The sequence below is a fragment of the Calliopsis andreniformis genome, chromosome 3 (genome assembly GCF_051401765.1).
Source record: "Calliopsis andreniformis isolate RMS-2024a chromosome 3, iyCalAndr_principal, whole genome shotgun sequence".
Lineage (NCBI taxonomy): Eukaryota > Metazoa > Arthropoda > Insecta > Hymenoptera > Andrenidae > Calliopsis > Calliopsis andreniformis.
Genome location: NC_135064.1, coordinates 20362542 through 20389512, shown reverse-complemented (window position 1 = coordinate 20389512; position 26971 = coordinate 20362542). Strand labels below are relative to the sequence as shown.

Genomic DNA, 26971 nt, shown 5'->3' with positions numbered 1-26971 from the left:
AAACCATGTGGACCATTAAATCCAGATTTGGGACCGCTGTGCGTGCATGGTCGAATCGTTCCGCGAGTTCTCGCGCTTTTTCGAAAATAATAATTTTAGCTCGCTTCAAAGCGGAATCTTGGCAGCCCCATGTTCTCCCCACCTCCTCTACCGATCCTCCCTTGAGCGGCAGCTAACGAAGATTTAATTGCTTTTACGGCCGGAAGGTGGTCGGAGCTGACATATTTTTTATCCTCGACGAATGAAATTCCCCTGAAAATTTATTCCACGCTCCCTTTGATACGTTGTGTCTCGGCTACGTGTAATTTTCGTCGAGCGCATATTTCGCCCTCACGATATTAGCGGTCGGCCGCGTTCCGCACGCCAGTCATCGTCTGCTGCCTCTCGACTGGCTTGTTTCTCTCTTGGATTCGCCATACGCACTATCTCGTTCGCGAATTAAACGAAATTTTTTCTTATTACCTTCGGGGATGAAATCGTTTTGGGGTAATGCGCAACTTTGCTATGATATCGCGCTCGGTGAGTTACGTTTTATCGAATTGACCCTCTTGCTGTGGAGCACGTGTGTACAGAAGGTTCGACAACAGGTGGGAGACAAGTTAAGGAGTGATTCTGTGCGATGAAATAGTTTTCTATGTGATACAATTTGTTGGTAGTTACGTTGCAGAGTTTCGCGCGAGTTCTCTAGGTATTAGTTGCTTTATTTAGAGTGTAATTTCGGACAATGAAAGTAGTTAGAGCTCGACCAGAGTAACTACCCGTGAAGAGAGAATCAAGCATCTCTTAAAGACCATTTAACACGTTGAGTTTCATGGATGGTGATGTTCGTCCTAGTTCCTAAAAACTGTGACTTCAATTTGCATGCATCTGTGCATACGTATGTGCAATCCTCTATGGAAATAAACTACGACAAAATAAACTACTGCATCAGATACTTGACAGTCAGTGGAAAATGTGAATACGAAAATACTCGGGCGTTGCTGCAACAAATATTCCTATTCGTATCTTTTGTATCGCAATCACTGAATTTTACGGATTGTAAATCCGCGAGGGAAGATAGGAATTCTGCCAAAGTTCTAAAATTCTAAGTAACTTTATAACTTCGTGCAGTTCTCGAATAAGTAGTCATGATCCAAGTTTAAATGTTCTCTCAATCATAATCGCGAACGTGTTAATATTTCTCTCCTCCAGAATTATTGGCAATCCAAAGCAACCGCAGTTTCGAAGTGAAACCAAGCCCGAGCGCAAATCATTTCGAATTCCCCGTCCCAGGAGGTTCTCTACGCCAAGTCCACATCCACCGAAGTTAACCAAGTTAGATCGTCTTGTCTGACAAACATATCTCAGTGTTCTCATTAACCGATCCTTTCGCCCGACCGCGCGCTAGTCACACGGAGGAACAAATAACCATAATTTTTCGGTAGAAAAGGACCGCGACGGCAGAGCAGAGGCTAATTAAGGGCAACGGGAGGTAAAGACGTTCCCAAGACGCGGGCGTAACCTAATAGTCCGCGTGAGTAATGTCGCCTCGTAGGCACGATTACGAAGTTTCCCTTGACGAAAGTAGCCGGTTAAATAAATTACGTTTCGCTGCTTTGCCGCGGGTTGGCTGGCGGGCCGAGGTACGCGGAAACAAGATTGCAGCAGACAGTGGTATCGGCCACGGAATTAGTTTCGTTGGTCCGCCACGGGGGCGGAGATTTTACGTTCTCGCGGAAGCGTGTCTCCGCGCGGGATAGCGCTACGTGACCGAAATTTGCGATGCGGTTCGCTCATAAATTTCCCCACGATTATTCAGTGAATCCTCCTTTGTCCTGCCACCATCGTGGACGTTGGAGCTGGTCGGCTGGATACTGATAAAATAAAATTGTTTACCTATATGCCAAAGAGTGTTCGTTGGAAAAATAAGAGGTTCTATTGACGAGGTTCATCGATCCAATATAGATGTATGGTTGCTGCAGTCATTTTTCTTTTGGGTTGGTGATTTAAGAGGTGAATTGAAGACATTGGCTGAAAGTATCTTTCATTTCATCACCTGGTATCTTTTATTTTAGGATATAAATCGTCAATGATCAGAAATTTTAAGAGTGATTCTACAGGCTAAAATAGGAAGAGATTTCGTAGTATCTGACTTGGGACTTATTCTACTGATTTCTCTGTGTCTGGCTTAAACCTCATTCTACTTATCTCTTGGTCCGACTCGGAACTTATTCTGCTGAGTTTGTTGTGTCTGACTCGGGATTTATTCTACTAGTTCTATTATGTCTGACTTGAGACATGTTCTATTGATTTCAGTGTGTCTAATCAGGCCAGTGCACATCAATAGTAGAATAAGTTTTCAGTAAAACATATTTCATGTAAATTTTAAGCGTTTTAAGTCCAGTTCATTACAGATTTTAATAGTTTAACCTAATACATATGATGTGACCAAGCAAGTGTCCTAATACTGTGTGCTATACTGTGTACTGTGTATTTAGCTTGTCTTCTTTGGGTACCTTAAGGTTGAAAACGTTACTGTTGGTAGATGTGCACATTAAAGACCAATTTACAAGAATTCTAAAGGCAGCCCAAAGTGGAAATAGAGTTCCTGTAGTTTGGCACATTTGGGTACCAAATTCAGGAAACTAACGAATTACCGCGAAGTTAGCAACGAAACCACGGTTACCCTACATTCTGTACATTCTGAACACATTTACACTAACTCATGGATTATAGACACTTCACTGGCTCATAAATTACAGATATTTCTCACATTCACGAATACTTGAGCAGAACTTACTTGTGCTTACCTCGGACGTAAGGACTAGCAAGAACAGAATTCGGAATAAATTATCACCTCTTGAAATCATAGAAAGAAAACAAATAAAATTCTCAATAGCACAGAAATTTAACTAGAATCGTTTAAAATAATTTTCTAATATGTCAAACCAGCTAAAAACACATTCGTAGTATACAGAAGTCACTTGTAATGGGTTTAAAACATATGCAGATTATAATTCAGTGTTTTTTACATGTTTGTGTTGGTCATTGTATAAATATGCATACACGCAGAGTAATAAAATGAATCTTTATTATTTATTAATATACGTAAAGCGGTTAATCCTTAAATTACAAGCTTAAAAAAAATATGGAAAACAACAGAGACTCTGTAGCCTTTTGTTTCAACTACTATTTTTTTTTTATCATACCAAGGAGAGTGACACAGCAGTGAGCACATGTCGCCAGGATTAATTCGGTGTTTGAGTCAGTACAAACGTGACAGGCAGGCGAAGCCAGCATCAGATATCATTTCGTTGCTCAAACGAAGTGCTTCACCGATCCAATAAAAATAACTTGGTCGCGCACGGGAAAGCTTTTAGCCCGAAGAGCTTTTTGCTTCCGTGCCGCGATATAGATTTCTTTGTGCGGTGGTCAGCCGCTGTGATTCGTCTCGAAGCCAGCGCATAAAGCTTTTCAGGGTAACCACGTTGAACTTCGTTCGAACTCAGCCTCGATCTTTGTACATAGAGCTTTCTACAGGGAGGTAAATCTTGCGCTGTGGGAAACGCCCTTTATCCAAGCTTAACCCGTTAATCCATTATTACGAGAACAATAGCATTTAGCACTGGCAATGCAAGTATTCAGGCCAGCGAAAAACAATTTTACTCTTCTTACGTTACTCGAACCTCCATTTTTGGAAACTGAATGTGGAGTACTGCTCATAAGTAATCGAATGATTTCAGAAACTTGGAAAAGTACAGATTTATTTACTGCTAAAATTACTGTAATTATTATATACTTAATTTTAAGATGTAATAGAAATAGGAAATAAATGTGAAGGATATACATCAGTTACTGTAAAGAAACCTGTATTTTTCCAAACATGTGACATCGTTCGAATACTTATGAGCGGTACTGTAACTGTTCAGTGTGACACGTGCTCTATTTTAGCGAATGTCGGTCATAATTTGCTCAGAAAGATTTCTCCCCTCGTTTCAACTGTTTTAATTGCACGTTTTTCGTGCTGTCGGATCGTTGACGGGAGTTCTCGGTGGACATGGGAACAGGGACAGTAGTTTTTGGGGAAAAATGTGACGTTGAAACCGTAAACACTATTCGGCACTGACAATCGTTGTAGAGGGTACACTGTTTTAATTTTCCATGAGAATTTCGCGGGTAAAAGTAATACGAAGTTTCTAGATAAAGATTCATACAATATTTGCTTTTCTACGGTTGAATAATCCCGCTGAATTCACTTGTGCTTCTACCATTCTACTCTATAATTCTCTCTACATAGATATTTCAAAGCTATTTCCCCGTTGCGAAAATCAAACGAGTTGCCAACGTAAAATGATAGAAGCAGAGCATCAAAACTGTTATAATATTGGTTTCAGTTCCTGAAACAGTTATAAAGTATTCTTATTCTGAATAACTGCTATAAAGAACCGAAATTTCGGACTACATCTGTTTCAATTATAATAATATTCTAAAAAATACACTTATGTACTTGTAGATTAATCTACATCTAGAGTCGTAACCTGCAACACATGATTTCATCTACTATAATTCTATAGAGAGTTACACAGCTTAATAAAAAAAGAAGAAGAAGAAGAAGACACAAGTCCATAAGACAGCGCTGAAGCTGAAACCTTCAAACGCCAATATTTCGAGAACAGAAACATGTGACTGAAGTCGTTCCGCCTTACAACCGCAGAACTGTTTCCGTCAATACATCTATATAACAGTTTAAAACAGTTACTTCCAGAATGATTTCAAGCCCTGGATAAAAGCTCTCTTAGGGAAAGATTTTCGTAGCTCGATATTGGATTCCAAGTACCTCGGGGACGGATGTTTTACACTTCACCGTCTCGAAACAACATTTCTCCGAGCGCCTAAGGATGTTAATAACCCTCGACGTGGCTCGACTGATAACTTATCGGATTCGGTCGCGTCGTCGTTCTCGGTTGGTACGGATCTACCCTTTCGATTCAGCCACGGCACGTCAAAGTCGACATAATTTCATCGGTTCGGGGAAAACTGCGGAAGCACTCGAGACAGAGGGAAAGAGAGGGAACTCGAAACCCGGTTATAGGAGGAGGTTTTCACTTAGTAAATTGAACTCCAGGAAAGTTCCCGTCTAAAGCCGCCATTCCGGGACAGTGGAGAGGACTGTTTCGCCGAGCGCAATAGGCGTCGGTGGAAAGGGGACAGTGGTATTTCTCGAGGATGTCCAAATCATTTTATATCGAGCCGCGGCAACCGCTCGACGATGCGCCTTTGAATTCCGTATCAAAAGTATTTCGTTACGAGATGGGGCTGCATAATTCATTGTCTGAATGTTTCATCAGCGGGATTACTCATCCCATTCGCCACAATGTTCCCGTGTGTGTACGCGATGCGTTCCGCCCGAGTCATTAATTATTCATTCGGCTCGAGGAATTTTTGATATCGCGTCCTCTTTTATCGCTCTTATGTTTCGCTCCCGCTTTTCACGTGATTCGAGGGCTCCGTCAAGCCGACGGTAGGAACAGGAGGGACGAGAGAACGGGGGAGGGCGTGACGACGGGTCCAACTTGAAATTTCCAGCGTGGCAATCAGGCTGTTGCGATTTCTGATTGTGCGGAGGGCGTCGAAGGAGAGCGTCCCCGAATTTAAGAGGCGCGGGCACGAGGCGGAGAGGCGAAACTGCCTTCCAAACTTCCACTTGTCCCGATGCTATCTTGGGAACTGTCTCGAAAGCGGGGAAACTCTTTTCAGACAAAATGTTCTGCTTCCCTTCTTCATTATGTAAATCAGCCTACGGGCGCTGATGTTACTTCTGGGAGGCTTGTATCCGCTGTGTATCACGTGAAAACAGTGATATTATTGCTAGGATCTTCTTAATTAATTCTTCTACTGTTTTTACGCGACTCGCTGGATGATGAATGGTTCTGAAAATATTTAGTGTTTCTGACGTGGTAGGAATAAGGGATGCTTGGGGAGGATTTGACAGTTCTCCATAGGTTTACTGTAGGGACCTACAATGGAAGAGAGCAATGGCAACGTCCACGTGGACGATGATGGATCGCTGGAAGCGTGATGGATTGCTCAGGGTAGGCCTATTCAACGATGTTCCTATGAGTAAGTAGCGTCGCCCAGTATAAAAGAATTAGGTGGATACTATTAGGTTTGAGGGGTTCCAGTCTCATAGAAAAATACTTCTCTAATTCACAAGAATAACTCGGTGTATCAAACACCGCCATATTTTAATTTTTCAAGTATTCTAGTCTGGAAACTTAAAACAGTCGATTTCTTTTAATCTCATTCTCTGAAAGTATATGCCCTCGACAATATCTGATACAAAATCTGATATAAAAATGTGTAAAAATCTGATACAAAAGAAATATACCAAAGAACACTAAAAAACCTAGCGGTCTAGACTAGAACACCCCTTCGGAATTAAAAGTTCCAGTCCAAAAGAATTTAGTCATAAAGTAAAAATATCGAGAGTGCCTTCTAATAATAAGAACCACGAGGTCGAGGTTTAAAGCATTTCCAGGAACATTATTTATACTGCCACGTTCATTGGACGCGAACAATAAGTGTTCATTATTAATTGTCGCTATAAAAAGCGGACACAGGGCAGCAACGGCGTTGAAACGAAAATTTTATTTATAAGCGACTGCTCTCGAATAGCACCTCCCCTGGATCGCTGACCCGCGCAATTTATTTCCTCGAGGACGACGAAAACAGAGAACAATTTACATCTCCTCTCGCGGAATGATACGCCTCATTGGTAGCGACAGGTGTACCGTGAACTTTTCAAAAGAACACCAGGCAGAACAGTGTGCGGCTGCTTTCCAAGCAGCCTTTGTGCTCGTTCCCTGCAGTGTCCTTCCGCTGCTGACACTCTGGAAATGAAATTTAAAGAGAAAAAGCGCTTATTTCATTAGCACGGGCACGCGTGGAATCGTAATGCGTGTGTTTCGCCGGCGGCCAGCGAGAACTCTCGTACAAACGAAACAGCAGACTGTTTCCAGAAAGTAAGGGCCGGCCGAGTGTAAAAAGCGCGGGCAAAATTTTTTCAAGGAAACCTTGTTACAACATGTTGCTACATATTTTAAATTATTCCGCTACTTGAGAGGAACATCCGCCAAGTGTCCTTCATAAGGGACACGTATTCTTTCCAGCTAACTCGAGTTTAAAAGGTGAAACTACCCTCCAGAATTTCGCTCTTTTAATAATTGTTCAAGATGGCAGGAAGATTAAAAAAGAAACGGTTTAAGCGCCGTTTAAAGGAATAGTGTCGAGAACAGTTTTTGGAAAATTTAATTTACCGCTTTTCTTCTTCTATTCTCTCGTAGCTTGGAGTTTTCAGAAAATAGTTCTGAAGAATTTCATTGAAATTCCCTAGAATCAACGAACCTGCATTCTCATACATTCTGCAGCTTATTTTGTTAGAATTAGTAAGTGAATCGTCGTCTAATTTTATATTCTTTATATTTTATATTATTAGATTTCTTTTTACAACTGAATTTACGGAAAATATGTCATTTTTGCATGTACCTACGTATTCTGTAAGCATTAAAGTTAGAAACTACTATCTATGTCATAAAATAGGTACGACTTCCTTGAGTCTCTGCAATAGTATTAATTTCTTATACATTTCATATTTACCTGGTATGTCATCAAATTTTAACGCATTTTCTCTTGTACATACATTGCCCTATCCTCTCAGGAGTCTGTTACATCGATTTTTACTTTCTATCCATACTTCGCTAGGCTCGCTCGACCATCACTGTAAAAATCGTTGGCAGTGATCATAAAATTGGAAAAACTAGAAATTACTGGCGCAGATAGGAAGAAAAAACATTCCACCAGTATGTTCCGTATCTCTCGATCCCCAGTCGCGTACGAATTTATTTACCAATTAATTCCAGATTTTCACGGTGTTTTTGCCAGGTCGAAGATGGAACTTCCGTACGAATTTCGACAATACTTTCCATCATTACTGCCGAATTCGCATACTGAAACATTTCCTATAGATCGTTTTTCACGTATCTCGTTTTCCAGCGATATTGGAATTAAACTGACTCCCAGGTATACTAGAATTTTTTTCCAAAAACTTTCTTTCACCTTAATGGTCCTGCTCTTTTATAGGGTGACAGGGGCGTTTGATAGATTAAATGGATCATTTCCGTGCGACGGAGCGCGATTTAAGGAGGTCTGTAAATTCAGTCCTTTGAGGAAACTTAACGGAAGGATTGATCGCCACTGCTGGAAAGAAGGACGCTTGAATTTATTTCGAGCGAGTTTATCCTCCTCAGATTTTAATCACGGGATGAATTTCAGCCGAGTCCAGGTCGGAACAGAAGTTCCGCTGGAACACGAACCGCTCGCGTAATTCAACTCTCTCCTTTGATTAGCTTCATTGAAGAAAGACGTCCGAAAAATTTTTGCGGAGCCGCGATTGTTTGAACTACGGACAACTGCCCGATGAATAATGCAGCTGACGGGCTTGCGGTATGATTTTCAATGAAATAGGACGGAGATATGCTTCAACGAATTACCTTTTGATATAGAGCGACCCAGAAGAATGAGGATAATCATAGACAGAAGGACAGTAGAAAATGAATATTATACAGGGTGTTTCAGATTTTAACGAATAAACTTTGTCAGTGTCTTCTATGGGTCTAAATCAGAAAAAAATGTTATATAAATATAGGTCGTTTACTTTATCGTGTAGTTTTAGTGACAAAATTATAAGAGGAATAGGAAATATGAAAGAAACATAACTTGTGGTTACTGTGATACAATGTAGTAATATATCAATAACAATATTTACATTTAGTCTGCGTTTATTTACATTGACAAAGTTTGGGTATTAAAATCTGGGACACCCTTACATATAGTTAATCATGTAGAGAATTCAGAAGCTCTATTAACTGAATATTCTACCAGAATATTCTACCCTGATATCTTCTACCGAATTAGCGTGAAATTAACCAACGCCCATAACTCTTTAATCGCAACCTCGTAATTAATAGTCAGGGACAACAGGAGACTCTGAATGCATTCATCACCTCGAAAAGAGTGCATCGATGGTTATTAAGTTTCCAACTACCAATCAATACAGAACATTAGTCCGTACATTGTAGAACAGTCCCCACAAATCATTTTAACGAGCCTTTGTTTGTAACGCAGTCGCAATCAGCGATTCGCCAATCCTATTATTCGAAACGTGAGGTCGCCCCTTTTGCTCTCTAAATTCGATTTCACGCAATTCTTGGCATTGTCATCGAAAATGCAATTTCCCGGATTCAGGGATTACCCTCTCCCCCCTCCCGCCGCCGCGAGAGGGCCGAAAATGGATCGTCCGAGTAGCAAAATGCGGTCAACTTATTTCATGTCCGTTCGAGGGACAACGAAAGAACAAAAGGATCGGAGGATCCGATACATTCGTAACATATTTAATCGCATTAACGGCGATACTGATGAGCCCATCGGGTCCGACTTACGTGCTTTATAATCGGTAACAAATAGGCCACGGTAATATCTTGCACTTTGTCGGGATCAAGTAATTTCAGAGATAATAATTCTCCAAAGCATCGGTCCGTGAAGGGAGAAGCCGCGATGCATTTATCTCAAAATTGGATTGATTATAAGTTCCTCGTGGAGGCAGGCGGCTCGGTTCAGCCGTTGCAGGACACCAATACGGAAGGGGGAAGGGGGAGACTGGTTATTTCGAGGCTCATAGAGCACGGGAGCGCGGGGAGGGAGGGAATATGTTACGAGGCCAACTTTATCGTCGACATACACCACTGTGCCCCGATGTTATCCCATCGCTGGAGACCAGCTCATGAGCGACGTACCAATTTTTTATGGACATTCTCGTCTTTGCACTCCCTTTTTTGCTTTCAGTTTTTCTCTACCGAATGCCGTGGCGTTCCTCATTAATTAAGGCCCCTCTGTTGACGAATAATGCGCGTGGACGGGTATTTAGAACATTAAGTAATGGCAATTTATTTGGGGCGAACATCGGGCTGCTATTATTCGAGGATACTTACTGGAAGTATTTCTGGAGTCTACGTTCATTTTTTTGGGTGGGTGGTAACATGATAATGAAAGGATAGCAGGTTGATAATACGTATCACGAAATACACTGGTTGCTTATTTGCAAACACGATGTAGAAATTGGCGAGGATGCACTGATACCCTCTTATGTGTGTTTGAATAGTTCATTGTGCTTTAGCAGGTAAAGTAGCTTTCGACTATTCACCTTCTTCAAAGATGTACAAATTTGGGGGATTGAAAATTTAAAAGTAGGAAAATTTGTAAGTTTTAAAGTTTCAAACTTTGAAAATTTGAAAATTTGGAAGTTCGAAACTTTAAAAATTTGAAATTTTGAAAGTTTGAAACTTGGAAACTTTAAAAATTTGAAATTTTGAAAGTTTGAAAATTTGAAAATTTGAAAATTTAAAAATCTTCAATTTTATCAAGGCAATACTGTGCGCCAGGAAACATTAATTAGCACACACAAAAGGGGATAAGATGAAAATTTCTCATATTCCCTTAAACACCGTATCTATCGCAAGAGCAATCGAAGGATGCATGACGCAACGAACCGTTCGCTTGACATTTTCAAAGTTACCCCGTAATCGCATAAATCCAACAGCCTGCAGCCGTCGTTTCCCCATTAAATACATCTTCCTTGCGTCGACAGTCGATTACACCTGTCAGCCGGCTATTTATCCGAAGTTTAATTGACATCGGTGCGCTTGTTTCCTTAAGCCGATCCGCGCGTCATCGCGGAGAGCCGAAGGCGACTAATCGAGAACACTGGATCCCGTGTCAGGCCGATAATTAAACGACGACTGGCTCGTTTATGAAGCTGGACCGCGTGATGCATCGTTCGACGATGTCCACCGAGAGATTATCGACGACAACGGCGTGGAATCGATTCGCGGTGTGTTTTTATTTCCTGCTCCTGCGTGATAAATGAGCTCTGGCCCTGGATGAACGCGGTATAACGTGGTTAAGAGATATCGTGATGTATCGCGGAGACGGACGGGTCACGGGTACACTTGTCAGTTTTCATTCCGCGTTAGGATTACGTTCTCGAGTGGATAAAGAAACGACCACCGCTCGCTGCGTCGCTGTTTCCTTTTTCCACGATCAACAGCGACGAACTTTTACATTCGCAGCGACGCTAATAACGTACCTAGAAAATGAATACATAGACCGGGGGGGAGAGAAGATTAATGGTTCGCCTGCCCAGTCCGAGAGGAATTTTAAATTTCTTATACCGGAATTGCGAAAGGATCTTTACAACGTTTGGGAAAGACGTTGGGTAGAATTCTAATATCCAGAAGCTTGTGGACTGTCTTTCAGATTGCTGGACAGCGCAGCTATAAATTTGATGTAAGTGTAATTCGAATGTTATACGCTTGAGTCGTTTGGGAACACATTACATCGCGATACATTCGTGCTAGAAATATTAGACAGTTCTAGAAAACAAATCTCTCACAAAATCCAGTCACAGACCGCCACGCAAAATTCACATCGTTTACTCAGGACGCCACGAAAGTATTTTAATAATCAGACACTCTGATCACTGATGACCACCGTGGCGCCATAGACAAAACAATCTGCGGTCACATGTGACCAACGTGACGGTCTATATGTTAATAATATCTAGTCTAAGATAGAAACTTTGGCGTATTAACTATATTCCCAGTAATAGGAACTGTATTTCAGACGTAATTCTCCATCGAGATAGCAAGTTGCGATTAAATCATCCCACGTAACAAGTTGCTCTATCTAGTGGACGCAGCAGGCTCAAACACGAACAAACTACTCCTGAATAGAAGCGATCCAAGGAATTAGTTTCATCGACAGCGATGGCTAAACTACCCGTTAGGGTCGCGAGTGCTCGCTGCTCGGACTGGACATCGTTAATCGCAGTGGCGAGCCGACGTTCCCCGTTAATCATCTGTTCGAACGACGAATGTCGCCGTGCCAGTAACGCAGTAACGCTCTTGGACCAAAGCCATTCGTCTCTTTATCCATTAGTCCGCGTCCCGTTCCCGAAGCTTGACGTTCGCCTAGCTTTGACCGCGAACGCCAATTTGCGGCAATACCGAGATCTGAAGCCGTTATTTACTGTTGCGAGTTTTTATGGGTTCGGGATCGCCCTTTCGGCAATTACCCACGCCAGCTTTAAGCTTCGTTTTCACGGGCGCAACACGTGTGTGACGTGCGAGGCTCAGTTGGATAGTGGATTCTGGAGCTTCGTGCAAGGGGAAGGGCGAGAGTGGTTCGTGGACCAGAGTTGCCAAGGTAGACAAGCGAAGGTATTAAGATGTTATCTTAAGAGAAATCAATTATTGTTTTTCTTTTATGTTGTTTTTCAGTCCTCCATTTAACAGTAATATTAATGCTACATTTATCACTGAAATAAGTCCTCTGTGTTATAAAATAATTTTCATTGTTTTTACATTGGATTCTAATCCTTCACTTGCTACTGATATAGTGCTCAAAACAATGATGGCACAGAAAAATTTTGGACAAAAGTTGGCCAATTTTGACTAATGATAACTCCGCGAAAAGTCATCGTAGGAACATAATCTTTTTTTTAAATTACAGCTTGAAGTCTTGACTGTAATATACTATACCTTGATTTTAAATTTAGTGCACCTCTATTACTGTAGCGCTTTAAATCTGAAGGCATGTTTAACGTATTGAAAATTCCAAAGTTTGACGGAATATACGGACTTCCTAGAATTTTTTTCGAGGATGTCGCTTACAGGAGCATAAAATTCGATCCTTCCCCTTTAATTTAAAAAAAAGTTCAAGTCGCTGCGATTTTTTTTCGCAAAGTTACAGCACTTTAAAGAAACCCTTGCATTTTTACAGCACATCGGATAGTGCCAACACATGACAAAATGCAGGGGTTACTTTGAAGTCCTGTAACTTTGCGAAAAAAAATCGTAGGTACTTGATTTTTTTTGTAAATGAAAGAGGAAGGATCAAATTTTATGCTACTCTGAAATGCATTTCCAAAAAAAATTTTCCAAGTCAGTGCAATCACGTCAAAGTTGGTAATTTTCAATACGACAAACTGCAAAGTTTGGCAAAATGCAGGACCTTGGTAAAATTTTTTTCGGCGATATCGTTTACAGTGGCATAAAATTGAGACCTTCCTGTTCAATTTAAAAAAAAGATCAAGTCGCTACGATTTTTTCTCGCAAAGTTACAGCACTTCAAAGTAACCCTTGCATTTCTGCCATATACGACTACTATCCGTTCTGCTGTAAAAATGTAAGGGTTACTTTGAAGTGCTGTAACTTTGCGAAAAAAAATCGTAGCGACTTGATCTTTTTTTTAGCTCAAAGAAGAAGGTCTCAGGTTCATGCCACTGTAAACGATATTTCCGAAAAAAATTTTAACGAGTCCCTGTATTTTGCCAAACTTTGCAATTTGTCGTATCGAAAACTGTCAACTTTGATGAAATGTACGGACTTGGACAAATTTTTTTCGGAGATTCTGTTTACAGGAGCATAAAACTAGAATCTTTGCCTTTAATTTAGAAGAAGAAGGAAGTTGCTACGATTTTTTCTCACAAAGTTACAGGACTTCAAAGTAACCCTTGCATTTTGCCATGTATTGGCACTACCCGATGTACTGTAGAAATTCAAGGGTTACTTTGAAGTGCTGTAACTTTGTAAAAAAAAATCGCAGCGACTTGATTCTTTTTTTAATTTAAAGGGGAAGATTCCAATTTTATGCCCCCGTAAACAGTATCTCCATTTCTTCTCCAAATTCGACTTCTACCTTTTCAACATATTGTCGCTCATGAAGAATAGTTATTCATTATTTTATTATTACTTCACTGTCTTTTTTCTGTACACATATCGAATAAATGGCTCCCTAAAAAGAGCACCGAACAAGCCGTTAACGAGCGAATCGCACGGTCGATGATGGAATGAAATTTCCATCGACGATCGTTATTTTTATCGGAGATTAAACGATATCGACGCGTTCCAGCGATGAAGCGCGTCACTAGTAGCGGGCCGGTAATTTCGTGATTACAAAAATTTTGATCGCGCGAGGAAGCATTCTCTGCTCTCCAACGCCCAGGCTGATTATATCATATTGAAAATAGCTGCTCGGTTGGCGCCGCTCGTGGAACTGGGTCGTTCGAAAATTACGCAAATGTTTCTGGAAAGGTACGAGCCTCTCTTCCTCGTCTAGACGATGCTCCAGAAAGTGTTCCATTCTAGTGTGAATTTTCATTAGACCGTTCTCGTCCCGCTTTTTGAAACTCCGCGGATGAATATTTTGTAATTGAAGTTCCTCCTTCTGTAACATCCCTGGCACAATGCGGTAGAATTTCATTCCCAGAATAACATTTTCTACGAAACGTTTATATTTCCCTCGAAATCTGCTTTCAGTTTATCTTGTAAGTCGGGCAACATAGAATTTAAATTTGCATCATCGCGAGGTTTCAAGCATCCACTGTCGACTCGTGAATTCATGCATCGAACTCCTGCATCGCGGTTTCGCGTTCGACATTTGCTTTCGGAAGTTCCGCCTCCTCGATTTCGCGAATGTTTGCGAAGTTGCAGTGGCACGCGTGAAAGCGTTCAGATAGGGACAGGAAAGTCTGCGTGTGTACGTCGGTGGATCGAGGGCAGGAGCCAAGGGTTTTACTTAAATCCACAGGGGAGAGGGATGGTCGAATGAGCTCCAATCTCGGACCACCGCGTAAACACGGCCATAGATTTCCTTTATCTCGTCGAATGGAATCTTTCCTCTCTTTCTTCTCGTTTCGAACGACTTGCCACGATGTTGGTACGCTTCTTATACTGTCCACCCGAATGCACTTCTTTGAGATTGCGCGAGGACATGTCTTCAAGATATCCGAGGAATCCTCTGGCGAACGTCAATCGACTACGACCGCCTAACTACCCAAGGTGAAACTGTTCCTTCAGGATTTACTTCTGTAACGGAGATATCCGATTAAAAGTGTCTCCTTTCTTCGGTGAAATATCAGTGGACAGAATTTGATGAAAATCATATGATGCTTAGCGATTGTTAATTTATAGTTCTTCGATTTACATTAATAATTCTCCATATCATCAGTTTTTAAAATTATATCTGCGAGTATTGATATTCGTTTACGAAGAATTTTTTACCCAATAATTAGTTTGAAGAAACTTGCTAGTTTTATATTCATGGACTGTTCCTATATTCATAATGTATTCATAAAAAATTCTATCAGAATTTATATTCTATTTTAAATAATGTTCCTCTTTTTCCAGTGGTCTTTATTAAATATTCTTAATATTATTCGCACAGTTACACGAAGGTCATTTCTCATTCAAGAATTTTCTTTTGGAACGGACGAACGTATGTCACGTGACAAATTATGAACGCGTCGAGCAGCTCTGACGTTCCTCGCGAGGTTCGAATTAAAAATTCTCTAAGTTTTAAGTTCCCTCGTTCTGCATATTTACTGAAGCGAAAGAGAATGGTCGTGGGGGAGGAATCGTCGTATCTGATAGGAGGCTTGTTACCCTAATTGTAGCCCCTCTCTTTCTCTCTTACTCTCGAGCTCCTCTTCACGCAGATGAAGAGGCGGTAGAGAGTTTTAATTGTGATCCGCTGGCTTAACGTGGATACTTTGCCTGGACGTGTTCGAGCGCCGCTGCAAACAGTTTTAGGTACGGGGACCATCCCTGGAAAGTAAATTAACTAATGGAAATACAATCCCGCCTGCGCTATCATCGCTTCCACTCCTCCTCCTCTTCTTAACGATATACTTTCGCATCAAACTTACTTGATTCGCTTACAATTCATCGCTGAAGAGAGGAGTCAGTTGGAAATAATCAGTCTTCTGTTAGGGTGTTCCACAAAGGAGCCTAAATTAGGAAAGTACTTTTAATTACTTCTAAACGACTTCTACTTCTCATTCTACTTTCCATCATTTTGATAATTCTGATATTTGAATAACTATGCAACTAGGAAAATTGAGGAAACATTATGCGCTGGTATATATTTAGAACGTTAAAAAATATAATATGTAGGGATGGTTGTAAAGATTGATTGAAGATATGTATTTGTTTTGTTTTTATATGTATTCATTACATGGAGTAAACCCTGTAGAGTATAAAGATAGGTAGATTTGAATGTAGGAATTTAAAGAACGAAACAATTGACGTTTAAAGCTCACGGAAATAGAAGATACAAAAACAGTGATCGAAAAAGATAATATCTGGTAGAACAAATTTGTTTAAGACCTTCATGGTTTCTACCTATTTTTTTGTACACATATTCTGGAATATTATATATGTATTTTGTATTATAATACAACTCAAAAAATAGTCAAACATTCTGTAAGTAGTATAGTCTTTACCATAATCTGATATCAAGTAAGTAGTATAACCACACACAGAGCCAGACATACTGTCAGTAGTATAACCTCCTATAACATCAAACAGGGACTGAGTATACATATAGGTATATGAATGCACATATAGTATTTTACTTTTCAGTAGCCTCTTAAATACATATCTCCAATTCACTTGTGATTCAAGAGTCTTTCACTAATCCACGAACCACTTCAAAGCACCATATTTATTCAAGTATAAACTACACACCACTCATTTCAAAAATAAGCTACACGCCTGAAAATAACCATTTCAGAAGAGATATCTGTACTTAAGAATAGAATCCAATATTTCGCATCTTCACACGCCCATACTTTTCACTTTCCCCTGTTACAGTCCGCCACAGGAAGCTTCTTCAAGGCAAAAGCCGTATAAAGGTGTCACCGAAACCGAGGCTTGGCAAAAATCGCAGATCCATCGAGCGCGTCGCGGTAAGTGCAACCAACCGTTCGAAAGTAATTGTTGGCTTCCTGCTAATCTCGTAAAAGTGATTAAGACAGGTCCCGTATCGGAAATTGAATTAAAACCGATACCGATGAACCCGCGACTGTATTCTTGGCTCTAAAGCTCAACTGGTCCCCCTCCCCTTTCTCTCTTTATTTCCTATTTCTTCTCGTTTTTTAGCCCATCCTTTCTCCGACGAAAAAAATTCTTTTATTCGCCCCTTTGAAAGTTAGCTGCGAGCTTCGCTGGGACATGTTCGCGAGGAGCGAATCGCGGCCAATAGGGAGTCGCGTTAGAGGAAGAATATACGACTGGTTATAACGATAGGGATTCAAACCGGCGCTTCGTGCCACTGAGAAATTTAATTTTCTGGAAGGTAGCGGAGGCAAATTCATTGCCCCTAATTATTTCGCTCGCTCCTAGCGCGGCTCGCTGTTAATTGAAGGCTATTCACTGGAAAAATCGTGGCCATGCAACGGTGCAGCTCGGTTTTCGTTTTGACGTTGTCTTTCCCGCTCATTACCCCGACGAACGATAGCTCTGTTCGAACAGAGCAAAACTGGACCTCTGATATCTGCACCCTGGACGCGATCCTTCATTGTCCTTACGAGAGCTCATGGGCGGGGAAATCGCTTTTAGGATAAAACTGGGTATAATTTGTAGCATCGAAAAAGGACTGTATTATTGGAAGGATATTACGGTCTATACAAAATGTGATTAGCAAGGAACAATTTTGCTGCTTAATAATCCAACGTTTCGATCCATGCTGGGACTATTTTCAAGGAAAAATGTAAGATACACTTCTTCTGCAGAAGGAAGCCAAGAAAGTTGATGAGTAGGTCTTCTTCAAAAAATATATACTTAATGTTATAACCACAGTGTTTATGCGCAACATTGCCTATATTTATAATGAAACTTTAAAGTGGAATTTCTAAAAAACGGAAGCTCATTTTAACGAAGTATATGAGACTTTTAATACACGATGTCTATGCTACAAATTATACCCAGGCTTATCCTAAAAGCAACTTTCATGCCCGTGGGCTGTCCTTGCTAGATTAGCCACGTTGGTAGAATCGTTGCTCCGTGGAAGACTGATCGACTCTCGAAGCACCCTGCGTAGATTCGCTTCAACCCTGTCGCGAGCCTGAAATATCCTTACGCATTTGTTTGGAAAATTATGCCCTTCATATTTCATCGGCCATCCTTTCTGAGGGCTCCCTCGCAGTGGCTTCGGATCCTTCATATATCAGGGCCTTTATCTTTCCTGGGGGTCACTTAGCATCGATTCTGGGGATGAAATTTTTCTTCGTTGCCCACGGGCCTAGGAACTTTTTCGAGCATTATTTTTATCGGTGCGCAACGATTGAAGGGAGCGGAGTAACGATCGTCGAGAGTGGCGGAATTGTTGTATCTTAGGAGGGAAGGTTCTTAGCAAGAAACTGACGTGTTAGGTAAGTATACAGGGTGGTCCACTTAAGGAAGGCCATCTATATGTATATCTTCTCCAATTTTGATGACACAGCAAATTTTTTGCGTGCAATTTCAATGGTATCTGGAGTGCAATGTCTTCTCAAGCAGTTCAGAATTAAAATTAGCACAAACTCTAATTATTCGAGATTAAATATTTTTTATACAATAAATGGCTTACAAGAAAATTCAGGTGGTACAGTTACGTGACTCGCTCTGTATACTTAAATACCCAGTAGTTGACATATTCAGCAACATTATTTACATTTGACTTTTCTCCATTTGATTTCTTAATCGAGATGTCTATTCCTTTCTAAAAATGTTCCCTCATTAGCCACCTGAAACAGAGATGTCTACTGCTTTTTAGCGTCCAGATACAGAATGCTTCGTGTCAATGATTCATAGCCTGGAACAGACACGTTTCCCTCCATAAAATTTTGTAGCGACCATCGAGAGCTAAAAACGATTTCGAATCAGCCAGAGGAAAGGGGTGAGTGTTATTTATTGGCGCTTGTGTGCGCCATTAGTTGGGAAAATATCCGGGAACAATGGCCTCTCGCTGTTCTTTTTTTTTCTTTTTTAATGTCCCGTTCGTTATCGACGTCATGCAATCGAGAAAAAGTGTCAATGGCAATAAACAGCGAACTCATTGCCATATCGATCCATCGTGAAATCCTTTCGACGTTGTTCCGCGTCGCGGCTAACCAACGACGCAAATGTGATCGCAATCTCTGGCATTTATACGAAAATATCTGATGGCGTTCAGTTACGACGCACCGCCGAGAGTGAAATATTTTTAGGAAAGGGTCGAAGAAGGGGATGGAAACAAAAACCAGATGGGAAAGGGTTGCTTTCGTCAATCGTCGCTAATGCGGTCACGGCTCGGTGAAATATCGCGCACGAGCCGAGAATAATATTGTCGATTAATCATTGCTGACCTGTGAAACGCGACGTTCGATTATTGCGGTCGATAAAGTTCCAAAGACGTGAATGCGTGTTTCGAACGATTTATGTAGTACGAGGTACTCCATTCCTTTTTCTACTGCGCGCTCACTTTAGATGTGTACAGTGAATCACTCTTAACAGCGCTTTTCAATTTCATGGGGAGCATAAGAGAGGAATATGATTTTTTCCGCGGAGATTTTAATTTGTAAAATATAAGGAATATACGGTGGAGGTTGCGTTGTAGCGCGAGATCAATATTTAGTTAGCTGTAATACTTAAAAGCTGGACGTTGTGTATTCTATTGAATTATATATTGGACCTTGAAATGGGTTTTTGATAGTACAGCTGTGAATAATAGAACTATTTTTGTATCTGAAATCGTAATGTAATACAGATTATAGTTCCCCGTGGAATCATGTGAAAAATGTGAAACAATTCTACCTACAAGAGCTGTGCTTGAACATCGATTTCGTTGCTTCCGCCCAAATTGATATAGTTTTTACAAAAGCGATAGAAGACTAAATAAAGTACGCTTTTCGAATTGCAGCATTTTCAGTCCTTAAAAAGTTGAGCAGGAGTAAACAAAACAGTTTAATAAATCAATTCGATGGGGTCCGCGTTTAATTCTCGTTTTTATTTGAAGAGAGTAAAAAGGTTTCGTTGAAATGATATTTACAAACTGAAGTGAAATTGACAGTTACATAGTCCATTGTTCTGTTTGCGTTTGTCGCTTAAATAATCGGACTGCACGCTCTCGTAGCCACGTTACATATTCCACGGGAGCGACATTCGTGATAACTAAATATGACGTACTCGCCGTGATTACATGTTAAAGATTTCTCGAATTAAAATGAACGCCAAGTCGCTGTGGAACACGTGACAGAATCGATCGAAAATGTTTCCAGAAATACAAATTTTCAACGATCAAAATAAATGAACCATCGTTCAGCTAAACGTACTAAAAATTGTTAAATTCAACTCGCCGGCTGTCCTGTCACTGTACAACCCATAAAAAATGCGAATTAGCAGAGAAATATGATGCCAGACGAAAAAGCCGTGCTCCAAACGAATCCTGCACGCTTCCGTTCCTATTTTACGACTGAACTGTTTTTCCGTATTCCCTTTCATTACACGGAGAGTTTGCGTTGCGGCCTGGAGACGGTAAAAAGGCGCAGCTATTTCATTCTTCCTAGCGTGTGCACTTTTTATGCATTCACCGCGCGACGTCACGAATAGAAAAGACAACAATCTCAGAGTCGTTATTTTCCCCTCCAACAGTCAGCCGGCACAGAATAATCGAACTTCGTTTGTCTCGTCACGTGAATACCTCACGAATTTGATCTTTATCGGGCTTGGAGATAAGTCGCTACTTCAGTATTTCAGACACTTGGCGTCTGACCATACGTGGGGTTATACTACTCAAGGAGCGTCTGACCGAGAATACGAAACCATTTCGTACTACTTTTGGTCGCCTTTCCAGTTCTTGTTTTTGTATTCTAAAAATAGATGAAATATTTAAGTGCCCTGTTTCAGCTTGGACACCCTATACTCCAAATTTCATGCACATATGTTCGTTTGCTAATAATCCTATACAAGATTACACAGCTTACTAAACAAATTTTTAAAACTCAGAGTGCACAGTATTTCTCAGCCAGTGTTTATTTTAAAAAAGGATCGTTCTACCAGAAACCTCAAAAAAGCCCAAAAGCAATGATGTCGCGAATCAGAGATGTAGAAAGGGATGCTTTCAACGCAGCAGGTCGCGTATCGTAAATTACACAGCTGAATAAAAACGAATCAGACTGTAGAATATTTCTCAGCCAGTGTCCATTTGAAAAAAGAATCGTTCTACCAGAAGCCTCGAGTAAGTCGAAAGGCAATGATGCCGCAAATCGTAGACGTGGAAAGGGTTGCCTTCAGCGCAGCAGGTCGCATATCGTAAATTCAACCAGCTGGGAACACTCGACAACGCTCGAAATTCCCCTGTCGGCGGATTACTTTCCGCACCGCGCGACAACAGACACGTCGTTTCGGCTCGCGACAGCGTCAGCAGTAAACCAATTTGCCGGGCGTGATTCGATGAACGCGCATAGGTGGACCGAATAAGGGGAAGCAACGAATCGTGAATCCGAAACGCGAACCGGGTCGAAGGTGGCTGTCGTCCAGGGGCGTTTTTCAGCCGCGAATAATACGACAGAAATTAATTGTGTCGCGAGCTGAAGAGGGAGCCACGCCGTGGTATCGGTGACCGAACCATTTATCACTCGTCCCGATAATGGATACGCTCGGTTTATCATGGCACGCACGGAAAAAAGGGACGATCTCGAAAGTGTCCCGACTATCTGCCCTCTTGTTCTCCGCTTCTCATTCACGCGCCCGAACATATTCGCCACGTTTAATGGTGATGTATAGTTTTGAGCACGAGCAAGATTTACGCGCGCTGCATACAAATTGCCTGCAAACGTAATCTGTTTACTCCTGGCTCGGTTTCGATCCTGACTTTTTAGTACATACTTGAACGAGGGATCATCTAAGGAATATATACTGTTCGTTAATGAATTGTTCGATATTCATCGAAAACTTCACGTTTTCCTCTAATAGTGTCCCAATAACTCAGATGAATTAACGTTAGATTTTCAATGCTGAAATAAAGAAATTTAAACTTTGAACTGTGAAATTTTGTTTGGAAACTGTGTATCTGCAAGCGCAGAGTAAATACACTTACTGTGAATTTGAAATAACTATACTAAAATAGCAAGCTCTACAAGCGATATTTTATTTCTTCCTGTGACGAGTGTACTCTTCATAATAGAACTTATCGAACGCCCCATCACGTGAAAGAAGGAACTTATCGAGACACCAGACCGTAGAAACGAATCGTGTAAAACTTGCTCGAAATTGGATTCGTCGAACATTTCCATATTCTAATAACGTCAGGTCAGCGTGGACTTTGGCTACGCAGACCGGGTGGAAATTAAAGGAATATAAATAACGATGATCAGTAGCCAGGCTAGTCGCGCGGAAATTGGATCGCGGGTAATTACTCTACAACAACGCCTGTCCAAATGTGATTTTCAGTTGCAGCCATTGCCCGGAATTAACCCATTTTATCGAGCGCCATTCGATGACAGTACGAACAGACAGATGAACTTAAGCGACGAGAGAATAGGCTGACCGACAAGGGGGTGAGGAATGACAGACGATCGTCTCTCGACCGCAAATAACGTGAAATATTTGAAATAATTGCCGACGGAAATTAATTAAAATACCGCGTGCCAGAACGTGACGTCGAAACGCATTAATCGTCGCGCGGGACAAAAGCGCGCCAACTCTTCTGTGACAGTTTACATCTTCCGTTTTCCGGGTGGAATTAAAAAATGCGGTCGACGACAGCGAGGAGTTTATAAATCGTCGCGTTCGGTGTCGCGTCGCTATCGAAGCAGCACGTTATTGCGCGTGACGGAAACGTGCGTACAAAGAGCAGTGTTATTTCGCCGTGAAACACTGTGCAGACACTTACTAGAATTAATATCGTATATTTCGCGGAAGGAACGTCAACGACCCACATTCCTATATTAACAAGTTTCGGAGTAATATATTATTTGCCATGTTGTCTCGAAAATATTGCAATATCGATATGACACGTGGTGAAATATTCTATTAGCTATCGTTCAGTTATGGAAAATAGAGTGAGCTTTACTTGAGTGTTGATTTTTTGTTCACGTTTCAATTATGAGCTGGATACTTTGATATTAAATGGAAGTCGAATTTTTGATAAATGTTGTGACGTATGAGACTCGTGACATGTTTGTATTTCATTTAGAATTCCCATTGATCGATAGGATTTTAAAATGACAAACATTGAAAAGTTTTTGGCTATAAATTTAAATAAATCTATTGTGGAATTTAGTTTTGCATTTCGACTGCATTTGTCTGTCAGTGATAGATGGAAATTTCGAACTGCTATAAGAATAATTACTAGAGCGTTCATACAAGTTAAATTCGCGAAACTGATGCGATTATCGTTGCCATTGTATCATGATCAGAAAGAAACATGGATAAAATTGTTTCTGAATTCAATAAGCCATCCGTGAAAGGTAATTATCACGATCGATCATGAAATTTTCGAATAATTCCAGCGCAAAAACGGCAGCGCTAGTTTCGTATCCAGGTTAATTCCAAATTAACTGGGAATCGCTAGGGCATTAATCGATGACGGATGCTCTGGACGTATACCAGGGCTTCAGAATAGTAGATTAACGTCGATGGACGAGGGAGTTACGATTCGCGTCTCTGGATCGCAATTAATCGAAAACACCACGAGATTACATATGGTAGCTGTCGAGTGTTCGACTGTAAAGATTTTACAGTCGACTGGTCGATGGTATATGTACGTGCCAATTCATTATACGTTCGTTACGAGTATTTATGTAAATTTCGTGATCCCTTTAATTGAGTTTTATCGATTTGTTACGGACAAAGCCGTGTTTCGCTTCGCCTATGCGAACATATTGACAGAGGGAACAGGTAACGAGTGTTTTTCAACTTCTGGAATTCCAGGGCAGTCACGAGTTTTCTCTTGTTAGTTACTTTCCACGAAATTTCGCCAACAAGAGTATTATTGGTTTCCTCGTATAGAATTTTAAGACCAGTCACTGGCACAATAAATTGTATAGTTAAGGAGTGAGTACTTACAGTTCTCGAGTCATGGAGCAGTAGTTAATTAATAGTAGATTTATTAAAAATAGAATACATTGCAAATTGCAATTGATACTTTATCTTGTCTTAAGTAATGAACAATTCAATATATGTAAGCACATATTGGTGATTTTAGACTTTCTGGAGGATAAGTTAGAAACTAATCGTAAGATACCACATAAGTTCTAATTTAGAAGAAATTCGACTTCAATTTTTAGGCTTTTTAGAATTAAACAGAGAACAAAGTTTCCATTTGCAATTAGAGAGAAGATGTTAGTCACAATAACAATGGAATCCTAGAATAATTAATTCATACTCTGAGTAAGAAATCAATCCAATTTCAAGTAAATTTTTTTAGTTTGTCAACATATTAAAGTTAGAAGTGAAACAGACCAATTTGTGGTCCTTTTGTGCAGCGATCGATCAGTTCGATAGAAAATTTTGTTCTCTGTTTCTTCGGTTTATCGATAAATTCGCATCGATAGAGGAAAAATCGTCACGTTCGCGATGGAACGACAATCTTTCCACCTCGCAAGGTAACTCGTGTTCCCGTGATTTTCCAAAGCGACAAATAAACAGCGTCAGTCGAATGCCAAGAAATAATTTATCCGATTAGCTTTTTCGCTCGCTGTGTCGAGCGAAGGGACAATCTCATTACAGAGAGTCGGAAACGTGTTCGAAGTTCACGAAGGTCCCCATGGAGCCTGTTTTCTTGTTCAACCGTAATATTTTCCGCGGGGAAGTAAGCTTATTTCGAAGTTGGATATTTATGCAATGAAATGCTCGCAGAGTGCTCTTCAAGCACGCGGTCAGAGTTTAACAAAAAAACCTTGAGGTTTTTCATTCCTGTGGAACTAATTAGAGAGATATACCTTGGCTGTGATATCATTTTTAAAGATATAAAGATTGAATGTAAAGATGAATTTATTCAGGAACAGAAGCGAGAATAATTTTTTACGCAAATTTAGAAATCATTGTAAACCTGATATCTATAAATTCCTTGGAAAGACAATCTTTGTATTACATTCTCATAGAAAATTGCTCCGCTGCAGTGCAAAACTGTTCAATTTTCCATGGATTCGAAAGTTTCAAGTCGAAAGTCAATAAGACAGACTTCGATTTCAGGGAAAACTGTTCAAGATCAAGACTGTTCGTATTCTATTTAAAACTCCTTCAATCTTTAATCGAGGCCAACTTGTGTTCGAGAAAGAACTCCTATTTTAGCTACCGAGGGAGAATATATTTATTGATCGAGGTTAAAGATTTCATTTCGCATCGCTCGAAAGTGGTTTTCTTCTCGTTTCAAACTTTGGGCTTCTCTTGTCTGGGAGAAGTCGACGTCTAGTAACGTTGGGGAATCCTTGGGGCTGCACTGCAGAGCTGCGAAGTAACCTTTGCACTTTCGACGAACCTTTTGTCAAGCTGCAGAGGATGGGCCCCTGTTACATTTTCGATGCAACATTAAGTCGCAAAGTAGAGTGAATTCAGCTTGTTTCTGCTTTGGGGGATGAAAATTTGCGGGAGCAGCGACCTCTGCCAGATTTCCACGTACCTTGCACGTGCATGTTCTCTCGGTTTCAAGTCTAGCCATAAGGAGAATAAATTCTGTATTTTATTTTCTAGAAAAGGTACGCCTGGAATTCGCGGAAGATGCATATTTCTAACTTACTAGATGTGTAAAATAAAGTTTTAATTAAAAATTTCGGAATATTCCACATTTCTCGTCCTGATGTGAAATTGTTAATTTTGTTTTAACTTGGAGGATTGTTTCCACCACCTATGGGCGAAGCAAAAATAAATGTGAAATATTTCTATTCTATGCAATCGCAAAATTTTATTAAAATTTATGTATTCACTCCTTGTAAGAGTAAATCGTGAATATTTTAATAAGTTGTACTGCTGTCAGCTGACTGTAATTTCGTGGAAAATCGATTCGCCAGGTGCAACCACGAGATTTATAAGAATAACTAAATTTGTTCGTATTCTATGGAAGGAGCATAAAATTTTTATAGTAAATGCGGAAGAAACAGAGGGAATGAAAAGAATACAACTGCATAGCTCATTTCATTGTCGAAGAAAAACGCGTATTCCTATCTCGGGGGACCGTATGCTCCACGCGTTTATGTCAAATAATATCCCATTTCGAAAAATAAACCGAACAGTCACCTGAAAGTTGAAGAACAATTTTATACAGTTGCTTCGTTCGAAATATCAAAATATGAGACGTATTGTTTTCCCCGCCGATCAAATTCAAACAGAAGGGAAGCCCCAAATAACATGGATTTTCATTTCAAATAACAAACGACATCAGTGGGTGGGCGGGTGGTAGCGCCGCAGCGCGGGTCATAAACTAGAGTGCAGCGATAAAAATGATAGTCGCGCAATAGGCCAAAGTTCAGGGGTTCAGTGTATAGAACATTCGGAAGCTGCGGCGTATTAACCTCTTGCTCTATACAGTAATTTATATTTTATTTACGACGCTTCAAAGTATGAAGATAACGCAAAAATAATTTCTATATATTTCGAAAATCAACACTTTCCATTTTCATAAACTAAAAGAGTAACCATGAAAATAAAAAGAAGCTCCAATACAATCTACAATATTCCTAGAAGACACACGCAAGAATTATAAACCCATCAAAAGTCAAGGAAAACAAGTCTTCACTCCATGCTTTGTACAATCCCGAAACAAAACCCAGCCAACATTCTGTGATTATAAGACAAAATGACCTAAGTCACATGTTTCGGTTTTCTAAACATCGGCGTTTAAAATTTTCAGCTTCAATACTGTCTAATGAATTTGTCTCCTTGAACCCTTATTTTTAGCTGAACAATTTTTTTAATATCTTTGTTCCTTTCCAAAAATACAAATTCTATACTCTAGATGTCCACTCAGTTCTTACCTTAAATTTTTGGAAAATGTAACATAAGTTGCTTTGCCTTACAACCTTACAAGCATTACTCTCAAGAGTATTGTTTCACACCCCTCTTACCCTAAGAATGCCTCA

At 40.4% G+C, this 26971-nt stretch overlaps 1 protein-coding gene and 1 long non-coding RNA gene across 4 annotated transcripts in view; one reads left to right on the top strand and one right to left on the bottom strand.

Annotated features, from left to right (window-relative positions):
* LOC143177146 (zwei Ig domain protein zig-8) overlaps positions 1-26971 on the bottom strand; it is a 368390-nt gene that overhangs the window by 51325 nt on the left and 290094 nt on the right. The window lies entirely within an intron of this gene.
* LOC143177148 (uncharacterized) overlaps positions 1-26971 on the top strand; it is a 128199-nt gene that overhangs the window by 31681 nt on the left and 69547 nt on the right. Inside the window, exon 2 of the long non-coding RNA XR_013001540.1 lies at positions 16746-16840. This is a non-coding gene — a long non-coding RNA (uncharacterized LOC143177148). The remainder of the gene's footprint in view (positions 1-16745; positions 16841-26971) is intronic.